Source organism: Eretmochelys imbricata, chromosome 22, assembly GCF_965152235.1.
Source record: "Eretmochelys imbricata isolate rEreImb1 chromosome 22, rEreImb1.hap1, whole genome shotgun sequence".
In the NCBI taxonomy this organism is placed as follows: domain Eukaryota; kingdom Metazoa; phylum Chordata; order Testudines; family Cheloniidae; genus Eretmochelys; species Eretmochelys imbricata.
Genome location: NC_135593.1, coordinates 8,302,049 through 8,315,381, shown reverse-complemented (window position 1 = coordinate 8,315,381; position 13,333 = coordinate 8,302,049). Strand labels below are relative to the sequence as shown.

General features: G+C 46.1%; 1 protein-coding gene across 3 annotated transcripts in view; it reads left to right on the top strand.

Moving 5' to 3' along the window:
* The window catches only part of ZBTB44 (zinc finger and BTB domain containing 44), a 149,736-nt gene that overhangs the window by 68,233 nt on the left and 68,170 nt on the right, over positions 1-13,333 (top strand). For all 3 annotated transcript variants that reach the window (XR_013348587.1, XR_013348585.1, XR_013348586.1), the window contains exon 7: positions 9,065-9,255. The gene's annotated coding sequence lies outside the window, so the exon portion shown is untranslated. The remainder of the gene's footprint in view (positions 1-9,064; positions 9,256-13,333) is intronic.

Below are 13,333 nucleotides of genomic sequence, written 5' to 3'. Positions count from 1 at the left end.
CTGCAACCTGAGACCATTACTCCTCGTTCTGTCATCTGCTACCATTGAGAACAGTCTAGAGCCATCCTCTTTGGAACCCCCTTTCAGGTAGTTGAAAGCAGCTATCAAATCCCCCCTCATTCTTCTCTTCTGCAGGCTAAACAATCCCAGCTCCCTCAGCCTCTCCTCATAAGTCATGTGTTCTAGACCCCTAATCATTTTTGTTGCCCTTCGCTGGACTCTCTCCAATTTATCCACATCCTTCTTGTAGTGTGGGGCCCAAAACTGGACACAGTACTCCAGATGAGGCCTCACCAATGTCGAATAGAGGGGAACGATCACGTCCCTCGATCTGCTGGCTATGCCCCTACTTATACATCCCAAAATGCCATTGGCCTTCTTGGCAACAAGGGCACACTGCTGACTCATATCCAGCTTCTCGTCCACTGTCACCCCTAGGTCCTTTTCCGCAGAACTGCAGCCTAGCCATTCGGTCCCTAGTCTGTAGCGGTGCATTGGATTCTTCCATCCTAAGTGCAGGACCCATCTGCCTCCTTCGTAGGTTGAGCTGCCTAGATGCTACCTGCAGGTTGAAGTTCTATGTATCTCATTCTCAGGAGTTCGGAAAAGTCCAACAATTGTTCGTCTGTTTTTGCGTGGGCGGGGGGGCCCTGATACAGAAGCCATCATCGCCATATGGGTGCAGAACCACAACTCCAGCAACTTGAGCATCCCAAGCAGGTCAAACATCGCCCGACTGAGACGCTCATGACATGCTGGGCAGAAGCCTCCACCTCCCAGGTGTGCAAGACGACATCATGTTCATCACCCCACCCATTCGTCAACCACTGTTGAGTGACTCTGGCTACGTCTGAGAGTGGCACCTTCAGTAGGAGGGTTCTCTAAGCAACAACAACAACAACAACAAAAGATATGCCACTTCCTCCTCAGTGCACTGTTCATTAATTCTACAGTGTGTCCTTGAGCGTGTCTACTGATTGGACCAGGGAAGATGGATGTTCCTCAAGGGAACCCTCATAGGTAATTCCTTCAGTCATAGTCCTTTCTCTGCCCATCCTCTATCCCACACTCCTCCCCTGGAAGAGATGCACTGCCTTAGATCCTTGTATCTTTTATTCCCATTTTCCTACCCTAATTTCTTCCCTAGTTCAGCAGCCTCTTTCTGGAAGAGAGCCAGTGGACTGGCACCTTATCTTCAGAGCTTGAATGACAGGTTCTTTGCTTCCTGGTAGGTTGACGCCATAACGCAGCACATCCTTGACTGTCCCTAGTGGCAGGATGAGAAAAGAGCAGAGGAATTACCACGCTGGCCTGTTGTTTTCCCTTTCGTAATCATCCACAGAAAAGGGCAGATAGGTCAAAGTTGTGCTTGGGTAGGTTGGTCATCATTAGCAGTAGGTGGGAGGGAGGAAATCTCCAGACCAGACAGCACAGCTGGTAAACAAACATGGAGTGCAGGGATGAGCATGTTAGTCAGGCGTTCAGTAATTCCATCAGTGTTCTGACTGATGAGGAGCGACGGGAGAGCTGGAGACTGGCCCCCTGTATTGTCCTACTCTGGTAGTTTTAGTTGCTGCCAAGCCTGAGGTTTAGCCTCAGTCAGAGAACAGTGAAGACACAAACGGAGGCATAACCAAGATTTGGGGAAACCCCAACTTTCAGTTAACTGCAGTTACACTTTGCCCTCCTGTAGAACTTTGTGTTCCTCCCTCTAATTCAGGCATTTCCATCATAGGCCCTAACCCTAGTGCCTGGCACTGGTGTCGGAGAGTCCAAAAGTGTTTCAAAAACACTAAGGAATTAGGCTGGGATATCAAAGGAAGCTCAGGAAGTTAGATGCCCAAGTTCCATAGAAATTCAGGGGGGGATTTTCAAAAGTGCCATGGGGAGTTAGGTGTCCATTTGCCCTGGACTCCTGCATGGGACTTGTGCTCCTAAAATCCCTTAAGTGCTTTCCAAAATCTTCCCCTCAGTGGGAGTTACAGGTGGGTTTTTCAATAGTGCCTACATGACAGAGGCACACAACTTGCCCTGAAACTCAATGAGGGTTGTGCTCCTAAATCACCTTTAACTCTTACTGAATTTTAATGCATTTTAGGAGCAAATTCTCATAGTCTCCTTTGGGCAATTCCAGCTTTGAGTCCCTCGCCTTCCCAGCGTAAGTCAGCATTAGCCCAGCTTTTCAAAATATTTCAGCTTTCAAAAACGTTTTTATGGACTTGTAAATATTATAAATACTTTGTTTCTTTCCCCTTACAGGAGAAGGCTGGCAAGTAGCCTTTGGGCCAGGAGTGACAAGTTTTTTTTAGTACAGAGGCTGTTTTATCTCTGTTTTGCAGATGGGGAAACAGAGACAGATTAATGACTCGCCTGTGTCCTCTGCCTTCTGCCCCCTCTCTCTATCCGTGCTTAGGTACATATCTGGCCCCCCATTACTGAGCCCTTCACACTCTAACAGTACACCTGTGACTTTGGGCAGAGCTATTATCCCCATTTTACAGATGGGGAATTGAGGTCCAGCGCTGCTAAAGTGACTTGCCCAAGGTCCCAGAGGAGGTTTGTGGTGGAGCAGGGTATTGAATCCAACTATCCAAAATCCTGGGCTGGTTCCCTAACCACTGGGCCATCCTTCCTCTCTTCCAGCCCTGTACTTTGCTTGCCCTATGTACGATTTCTACCTGGATGGCATCCCTTTTCAATTTTTGATATCACAGAGACTCTGAAGCTCTCTACCGAGATTTGACCTCTCAGTATTTTGTATTTTAATTGGCTGGCCATTCTTCCTCAATTTGGAGTTATCGAGGCAACAAGAAGAGAAATTTTTTTAAGCATTAAAAATCTTAGCAGGGTGACGTTTATTAAAAACCTGAAGAGAATAGCTAGCTTGTGGAAGCTTTACTCAGACATCGGTCCGTCGGCAGAGGCCTGTTTGTGTTTTAGAATCCTTGTCCTCTCCCTAGATGAAAGCCCTGCAGAAGGATTTTGTTTTTCAGACAGAAGGCAAGCCAAGTTGGTGATTTCATCCCAAGGCAGGCTGTGTCAAGCTGGTCCTATTCAAGCATGCAGGAAATCAACCTTTGGAGCTCATTCAGAAAAGAAGAGGGAGGGAGGGAGATTCTTAAACTGAACTCCAGGCAAGCAGGAAAGATGCCTTCTGTCATCAGGGTGCTCCAGGGGATGGCTCCTCACCCTTTGAAGGATGAGCTGGCAACATTTCAAACAACATTTCTTAATCCCCAGCTATTCCAAAGAGCAATTTGATCTCTGCCCTCCTGGGGCTGCGGGAGGGGCATGCACTGCATCACTCCGATACGGGGTCAGGTGGCGACCACAGGCCCAGGCGACTTGTCCCAGGCTGCTGTAAATCCAGTGCATGTTTTTCTGGTTAGAACAATTGTTGCCTAATTAAAACAGATGCTTTCTGGGCTTTAATGGGGCTTAGTGAAGGGACAGGGGGCGGGGGGGAGAGCGCAAGCTATGGGCAAAGGAGAGGAATGGGGAGGCTAGTTGGCAGCTGTAGAAAGGAGATGGAGGAGGGATTTAATTTCCAGCAAAATAGTTCTGTATGAGCTGTGTGAATATTCTTCACTTGACGTACTTCAAGAGCAGCTAGAGCATGGACTGCAACCGCACCGGCTGCAGAGCGTGGATGGTCCAGAGGTTAGAGCACTTGAGGACAACTCAGGAGATCTTTATTCTTTTCCTGGCTCTGCCACAGACATTTTCCATGACTGTGGGCCAGTCACTGAATCTCTCTGTGGTTCTGCGCCTCAGCTGTAAAATTAGGTTGATATTCCTTCCACACAGGGGTGTTGTGAGAAAAGATTTTGCTAATGTAGGTGAAGTTCCTGGATGCTTGGTGATGGGGGCTCTAAGTATCTAGATACCTTCATTGTGCTACTGCCCCTTGCCCCGGAAAGGCCACCTATAGCGATGAGAAGTGAGTTAATTTTCCATGGACAATTCGGTTGCAGATCTCTTATCTCTCTGCAGCAACAGCCAATTAATATTGGTTGTAATGTGGGCATCAACTGGATTCGGAACCTCCTCTCTGTTAGACCACCAGACAGTCCACAGCTGACTGTCAGCCAGAGTGATCCTGACCAAGATTTGAAGTGGCAACTAGGAAGTCACAGGCTCCATAGCTCAACCCCTATCCCATGGACATACTCAAGTCCCATCACAGAATGAAGATCTGTTGGGCAGAGTTTTGGTTACTTTCCGATTTCTCCCATTGAGCCCAGTCACCTATTGCAGTCTGATGGCACTGTACCTCTAGATCATTGTTTTGCAAAGTTGGCTAGCAAGCAAAGGTAACCATAATTGAAGAGTGATGTGGTGCCTTATGAAAAATGAGTGGGAGGTGAGGAGGGGCTCAGATTCATTCCCTGTGGGCAGGTGTCCAGATCACACAAGTCACAGTGGCAGTGTTGGCAGAGAGGCCAAACACAGAACTTGACTCTCTCACCGTGTAGGTGCAGGATGAAGAACATTGGCTGGATGTAAGAACAATAGGACAATGGACCAAACTACGCTGGGGAGTCATGGAAGTTCCTTCCCTAGAGGTTTTCAGCAGGAGGCTGGATAACCATCTATCTTGGATGGTTTAGAGACAACAAATCCTGCATCTTCCCAGAAGGTTAGACTAGCTGACCTTGTGGTTTCTTCTAACACTATGGTTCTTTGATTCTATGGCGTATTGCCTAGCCACTGCCCATTTGCCAATAGACAGTACATCTGATGCCAGGGCTGTGAACTGGACACCTGCCTGGGCTCTGTAGCCTCACCCTATTTAAGGGGGCAGGAATTCTGTTGTTGTGGTGGGCTCCACTTGCCAACTGGGGATCAATTTAAATAGGCTGTGCCCACCACCCCAGGATTTATATAGTCTGACACCTACTACCAGGTCTAACTTCACTTGAAGTATGTGTGTAAAGGGGCCGGTCACTGGATGTAATGGAGCCTGGATATCCAGAGTGTGCTATGCTGCACAGATCCCTTTCACGGTGTGGGATTGTTCACCCACAGAAGTTGTACTGGTTTAAGCTAAACCAGCGTGCATGCTTGTGTGGATGCTCACAAATCAGTTTTAAATGGGCTATATAGGTTTAGCTTGCACCTTTAAATTTATCACTGCAAGCTAAACCTCTATGAGCCAAACTGAAACTAATTTGTGTGTATTCCCACAAGAGTTTTGCACCAGTTTCGCTGAATCAGTTTAAAATCACACCTTTAGTTACTTATTCAATTATGGTCATACAATGTTGTGTATAGCCCAGGCCACGCCTGCCCTGCCCTGTATCAGAACATTATCCAAATCAGCATTTTCCAGTGCTCCCCATGACGCTGCCCCAGAAGCACTCAAAGGTGGCTGTCAAAATCGCCACTATGACGGGTGTTCACTTTGTTGGCCATATCACCAGGGAGATCAAAGATCAAATAGGCCTGGGTGCTGGAGTTGCTCACCCATGCTTAACTGTGGCCTGAAAGGCACATTGGAGAAGGAGTCAGGGGGCAGTTTGATCTGCTGCTGGCCGTGCTGTCCCAATTCTGTGTTTGTACAGCACCTAGCACAATCAGGTCCCGTTCTATGACTGGGGACTGTAGGTGGTACAAGAATACAAATAATAATAATAATAGAGGCTATTAGCCATCAGGGATGTCACTCTTAACAACCTGCACTGACGTACTATATTTAAACAAAAGTTAATCACAAGTTTATCAATGTGAAAACCTTGCTGGGATTACACGTTCCCAACTAAACTCTGCATGAGTTCTTTGCAGGGCAAGCAGAGTTTGCTGGGGGTTTTCACTGTAGAAAATCAAATCTACGCCTTTGCAGGTCTCCTACAACACAGAAGGACTTCAAGGAATGCAAACTCTCCTTTCGAGCAGTTGCTTTTATGGACTTTTTTTTTTTTTAAACAAGCTCTTTCTGTTGTGAATAATGCAGACAAAATGTTTGCAACTTGGCCCAGAGGATGGGAAAAATGCAGGGACCGAAAGCCAAGGCAGTATCTCAATGTCGACACTTGTTAGACAATTTTTATTTAGTGGCTGGTGCTGGAATCTGCCCACGCAAGCTGGGGGCTGAGGAAATAGAATGTGAGCACATCTGCTTGAGGAGCTGCTGTCTGACTTGGGGAGCATCTTGTGGTAATTAGGGGTATTTGCGCCTTTAATTTAATTGACTAGAGGGGCTTTTGCCTTTCTTTTGAGTTTATTCTCATAAAGCCAAGATATCCCAAAACACTAATAACCCTCTGCCTTTACCTCATGCCCTTTATCCCAGGGAGCTCAAAGCACCTTGCAAAGGTGCAGTAAGTAGTGTTGTTACCATGGAAACACTGAAGCCTGCGGTTAGTGTCAGAGCCAGAACACAGGGCCTGCAACTCCCAAGCTCCAACCACCATTTTACACTCCCCTTTCCATGGCAGCATAGGAATGGTAGTTTCCTTTGCCAGTAACATGCATTCCCTTGCTATTGTTGTGGCAATTGTAATCCAGCTTCTCTTCCTGCCTGACCACAGGCCTGTGTGTCTGATGCCACCACGTGCGGTCATGGACCCTGCAAGGTCAAATTCAGCTTTGTAGGATTTTGCCACACTATAGGGGGACCCATCCATCCATCCTAATGGGCCATCTCTTATTTTGTGCCTTCTAGCCTATGATCTAGAAGTGAGGAAAAGGTGTTGTTAAGAAAATATTGGAATCAGTGCACTGGGGGGGAAATAATAATACTCCGCTCTCTGTAATGCATTTCCTCTGTAGATCTCAAAAGCACTTTGCAAAGGAAAGCGGGATCATTGTCCCCATTTTACAGTGGGGGAAACTGAGGCACAGAGTGGCAAAGTGACTTGTCCAAGATCTCACCAAGAGTCATGAGAAGAGAAGCTGTTTCCCGAGTTTGAGTACCCATCCAGTACTCTGTTAGAGCCAGGGTTCTGAACCAGCAGGTTATGACCACTGTACTGTTTTCATATTGCTAAATGGGGAAAAGGCCCCAGTATGGACTAAGGACCTTGCACGTGACTATATGAAGGAACAAACTAACCAGCTGCAGTGTGATAAGCTATCACACTTCAAAAGGTGGAACGCCTCTAATGCTGGAGAACAAATTAATTCTTGTTCCTCCCCAGCAATACATCCCTTGTTCCCTCGATGCTCCCATACCTCCGGCTGCCCTTCCCCTTTTGACTCCCTGCCATACCTCCCTCTTCCTCTGGCTCCCCATATGTTCCCCACCCCCCCAACTACCCACAAGTTCCCTGCCTAGAGAGACCCTATCAGGAGCATGGTCCCCAGCTGGCCTGTGGCTATGGACTTATGTTTAGAGCACCTGTCTGCATAGACCCACACAGCCCACAACTTTCACTGTATCTCTGCAGCCAAAAGTGTGTGTGTGGGGGCGGGTCTAGGCAGAGAGTCCTGGATGACCCCTAGAGCGATCCTGTGGGACTCTACCCATATGGACGCAGCACAGAGCACCTACCCCACATCTGCTAAGAAAAATGGGCCATAGAATGGGGTGCTCTGGGAGCAGGTGCCTAAACTTAGGAAAGTCCAGGCTGTCATGCTGGTTTCTTTTTGGCCCCTCTCCTTCGGAATGGCCTGTGGGAGAGCCACTTTGGCCAGGGACTCCCTAGTTTCTCAGGGGTGAAATAGGCCGGGAGGCTGCAGAGCTCTGTGTGATGAGACATAACTGTGTCCCAGGGGAACTGCTGAGAAGCACTTGGCCAGGGGAGGGGCACGTGTCCCAGTGACAACCAGGCCAAGGCCGGACGGTGTGACTGAGGGACGATTGTGTGTCTGAGCTGTAACCTTGCCATGGCCCATTCACTGAGGCACAGACGTGTGATTCCTGTGCCATAGAAGGGGGTAATGTCCCCTTTGTTCTGTCCTCCCTCCCACCCTGCTCATGCAGGGGCTTGAAATACAGGCAGGTGTTTCTAATCAATTAGACTAATACAGAGCTGGCTGTGTGGGAGACTTCCTAATTTACACAGGTGTTCACCAGTAAGGCTGTACCCAGTTTAAGGTTTTGCAGTTATAAGATTTCCTAGCTGTTGGGGGGATTTATTCTTTGTATTGTATTACAATAGCATCCCAAATCCATAATGGATACTGGGACCCTGTTGTCCTAGGTGCTGTATTGTATGTGTAATAACAGAGTCACTGCTCCAAACAGCTTAGAATCTAAATACACAAGACAGACCCTGGGTGGGAATAACATACCTAAGGTCACATTGTAGTACCAGGGAGAGAACTCAGCTAACCTGACTCCTAGTTTAATGCTCTATCCACTGGGCTACACTGCCTTCAATGCCACAACTTCTCTTGCTAATTTTAATGAGAGTGGATAGTCAATCTCCTGCCCTGCTTTGAAAAAAAAAAAATCTGCATAATAAATAAGAAAACAAAAAGTAAAATTTGAAAGTTTAGACAAACAAATATGGAATGAAATGTTTTAATGAACATAAAACACCTAATGAAATGAAAACAGAGGTTTTGGGGTGGAGCGCAGGTTTTGTGTTTTATTTGCATCCCAGACACTGAGTTACTGTGGGATACCCAGAAAGCCAAACTGACCAGCCTACTGTAATAGTCCCACCTAAAGGAGAAATGCAAAAGATAAAAAGGAACATGCAATCTGGCTGCATGGGAAAATGCAAACGAGACTGGTTTGGGGTTTTTTTGCTAGCTATTCACTGAAGTTAAACAATCCAGCAATTTCCCTACATTCAGCCAAAGCCTGGAGTGCAAGGAAGAACTGGAGAACAATGCAAAGAAAGGAGAGGTAAAAAATGAGGTTTTTGTTTTTTGTTTTTTTAAAAAAAAAAACCTTGTAAAGAGGAAAAATCTTTAAAAAAAACTGAGTCCCCCCGACCCAAATGGGTGAAAGGGGACAATGCAGATAGAAGCCTATGCCTTAACTTTCTCCATTCCTTCCTTCCATTTAGAACTGGGCTGAGTCCCATGGTACTGGTTCTGGTTACCTGATTGGCTGCGCATATCTCCTGTGGTCAAATGGGCTAGTAGAAGCCATAATGACTTTCTTTTTCAGAGGCAGAAGCAGCAGCTGGGTGTTCTGATGCAGTAGAGAGAAAGGTTGTTTAATGTCTCCTCACCCTGAAGACAGCCCAAGATTTTACTGGAGCAGCGATCTCGCCTGGCAGCCTCCCACAAAACATTAGCTGGGAGAGAGCAAGGATTCCAGATCATGGGACTATTCAGCCAATGAGAAGACAATAAAAGGTAGGATTGAAGTTAAAGGCCAAAGTGTACCTGAATCTTTTGAGGTGCCTAGGTTTCCTTGGAGTTTGTTTAGGATGCAGGGCTGGTTGACTCTGTGTGTTTATGTACAATAGAGTTTTATTAGTTTAAAATCTGCATATGGGTGCTGCCACACTTCTGGCTTGAAGTGGTTTCCATTATATACAGGATTTACAGTTTGGTTCGACGGCTCTCAGTACCCCCACTATACAAATCGTTCCAGCACCCTTGAATCTACATTTTTTAAAATTTTGTTGCCCTTGTAGTCATAGTGTATGGATCATAAGGATCAGTAATGCTGCTGGAGATACTGGCTGGCTTGTCTGACACACCATGACAACAGCAAGAACAATTTAAGATGTGATTTCAAACTTGGTTCGCTCATTTGGGATGCCTGAAATTCTGCCTGAAAGGTGTACATTTTGTCAACCCCCATCTGTGTGTGTGTACTTCCTATATTAATCTGTGTAGGCTTTTTGTACATGTTGTTCTATATCTCTACATGCCAAAAATGCTCAAATGGCAGCCACAGGTCTTGTGTGACATTTGGAATGGGCAAAATTATGAGCTAGAAGAGGAGAATTTTGCAAGCTGACCTGGGGCAGGGGAGGAGGGAGAGGGGATTTGTGGAAAGGGTGGCAAAGTTTAGAATTTGATGGAAAAGCACTTTGAATGCTCAGAGGGTCATGCAAAACAAATGGATCAAAATGTACCTGCAAAATGTTGTAGAAGGGTCATTGCTAATTTAGACTAGTCCTAGAGGGGATTAGTGGACATTGCTAATGACTAAGATTCCTTTCTGTCTTCAGTTGCATAAGGGAATAGTAGCAGTCATGGGTATAGGGCCAGGTGCCTCTCTGTGACCAGTGGTGTACAGTGACAAAACAGGCTTCTGAAACCAATGCACTGTTTATTTTAACAATAGGAACAAAGCATTTAGAGAAAAAGGCAGACCTAACTTCTTCAGACACCCCCAGCAGGTGTGTGTCTCAATCCGGTTCCTACAAACAACTCCCTGCTCTCTTGAGAGACAGACTTGTTTTAAGTTGCTATAGTTTTTTAGTTCTTTGGGATCCCAGGCTTTTCCCTGTCCTAGTATTGTCTCTTAATAATCCTCAAGTGTTTGCAGAAAAGTGGCTTATCTGGACCCATTTTTCTTTGTTTTTGCTTGACAAGGGAATGGGTTAACTATGGGCCTGATTTTGAGCTGAATTTAACTCCTGTTGTCACTACTTTCCATTGATTTCAACCGGAATTGGACAATGGGCTCATAGGGGTGCTGAAAATCTACATCTCCCACTGAAATTAATGGGAGCTGCCAGGTACTCAGTGCACTTGTCAAATCAGGCCCTAGATTGCGAAGGTATTTTTAAAGTACCCACTATTATAGTATCTAAACACACGATGCAGGATGAAAAGAATCCCTCCTTGTTTGTAAATTAATGGGCTAGTAAGACCATATCACCATACAAAAGTTGTACTGCGTTAACTACAGTTGAAGCGGTACAAGCCTCCTTTTGTGTGTGCAGATAAGGGCCATTTCTAGGGGTGGGTGAGAGGGCAGCTGCCCTTGGCTCCAACTTCCAGGGGACACCGAACTGCTTATTCCTGTAGAGGAAGGGGAATAACCTATGCTGGTATTATGTGTGTACCAGTATAACTATCAGTACCACTAACTGACTTAGTTATATACCAGTACAATAGCTGTGTAGTCCAGGCCTCACCGTCCCTGCTGCACAGGTGGGAAAGGGTCAGTCGGATTTGCGGGAAAGCCACATGCAGAATGGTGATTAAAAGGGACAGCAAATGGTCAGAGAATCTCTGTTGAGAAGGATGAAATATCTCAAGGGAAATGTGACGCAATTTCCAGCCAAACGTAGTACATTTTACAAATGCTTTAACCATTAATTAATATCAAAATCTGCAGCCCATTATAGGACTTTGGCAAAACATTTCGCTTCATACTCAAATAATTGGGAGAGTGCCCAAGTGTATTCATAGGCCAACTCCCAGGGCTACAATAAAGGCTATTGTCTTGTGTCAAATAGTAATTTGCCCCTCCTAAGTCTCTTTACTCTCTGTATGACCTTTGGAACGGGGCAGTTGCCTTTACCATACATGGAAGAGCATCTTCAAACCTTAGTGCTGAGGTTAGGAGGTATTTTTATTTTTGTAAACCTAAAATATCATTGTTACCAAAAAAATCTGGGAAGTAGGACGAAAAAACTCTGCAAACTCAGCCAAGCATTGCAATATGGTTTAGATTTAGTGCGAGAATTATGTCATCACTGAGCCCTGTAGCCCAAGCAGGAACTTCTGGTGTCTCTCATGATGGAAGGTCAGCCTGAACGAAGGGCGACACAGTTTCTTGTTCTAATGACTGACTGTTGGGACCCTAGGAGAACAGCAGGCTCTAGTGTACTAAGCATAGGACTGGGAGCCTACACTCCTTGAGCCAAATTTTCAAAATTCAGCTTCTATTTAGGCACCAGAATGAGGGGCTAGATTTTCGAAAGAGCTCAGTAGCAAGGGTCACATCTTTCCCTGCCCAGAAGTGTCCTGATGAGAGCTGCTGCATGCTGTGCTCTGTTTAAAAAATGTGACCCGGGACTCTGTTTCTGGCTCCACCACTGACTCTGTACCTCTGAGCAAGTCGTTGTGCTTAAGGCACTGAACTAATTCAATTCCCTGCCCTGTGTGACTTTGGCAAAGTCCCTGAATCTCTCCCTGTTCCCCACCTATAAAATGGGGATAAAAATACTTTCATTCGCCCCTCGCTGTCTTTCTGTATAGATGAAGTGACCAGCACATAGTTAGACTGGGAGTCTGCCGCACAGTTAGGAGGTGAACCCAGATCTGCAGAGATCCAGTCCAGTGCTATAAGCCATCCTTCCTTAGACCTCCAGGTTACACTTCCTTAAAGGTAATATGTAGTAATTAGGGCAGGGGATTGGGAGCCAAGTCACCTGGGTTATTTCCTGACTCCGCCACTAACTCGCGGTGCTATCTTGGGCCAGTCGCCCTAGTACGTACCCGGGGGGGGATTTGTACACAGGTAGCTAGCCCAAGCTGCTGCTCCTGCTACCCCCAGCTACACTGCTCTTTAGTGCACTTGCTCAAGCAGAGCTAGCATGTGTGTCATGCTGGGAAGTACCCTCCCAGGAACTGCGCAGATGTACTTAGCCTCTTCCTCTGTAAAACCCACTTCGGTGATTTGCTTTGAGGACCTTCAGCGAAAGGCATTGTATACGTGCAGAAGCGTTAGCCCTTTAATCACCATTAATAAGGCAGTTATCTTAATAAAAGAACAGATTATGACATGACCGTTGTGTTGCGGTTGAACAGCTGCCATGGATCCACTGAATTATAGATTTGTTAATCCTCAACGAGGGTGTTCCGTTTTGTCGGTAGATTTTTAGTGAACATGTAATAAGTGTTTTACTCAAGTGAATCTCTATTAAATGCATATGTGGAAATCTTAATTTGAAGCATGGCAGGAAAGAAGGACTTGGTTCAATTCATAAAATAGTGTTTAAACCCGGTGGGCTCCAAAATCCATCCAATGCCAAAGCAAACTGTGACCTGTAAACTTCAGGCCAGATATCTCACATGGGATAGAATAAAAAGCCAAGGGGAAAAAAGAAAAAGAGTCAGAGGGGAACAGTTTGGCCCTTGAATCTCCAACCCATACAAAGGGGTTTCGTTTCCATTCAGGAAATACAAACCTCTTCTGTGTGGTTCATATTCAAACGGTGTATGTACAAGAGTCCCCCTTCTCCCTTCCCAACCTCCCAAGCAGCAGCAACAGCTCTAAGTAACGCTGGCGAGCAGAAGCCAGATCTCGTAGCGAGGTTTAGGACATGTTCTATGCCTCCCTTGAAACGATGGAGGAAAAAGGGACATCAAATGCAATTGCGGTGGCAGAGATGGCTTCACAGGACATGGACTGGGCTTTGGCCTAGCAATAGGCCAGTACAGAAGCTCCCGATCTGAGTACCCAATGGTCTGAGGGAAAGGTTGATCTTGTGGTTTAGACACTTGACTAGGAGGTAGGAGACCC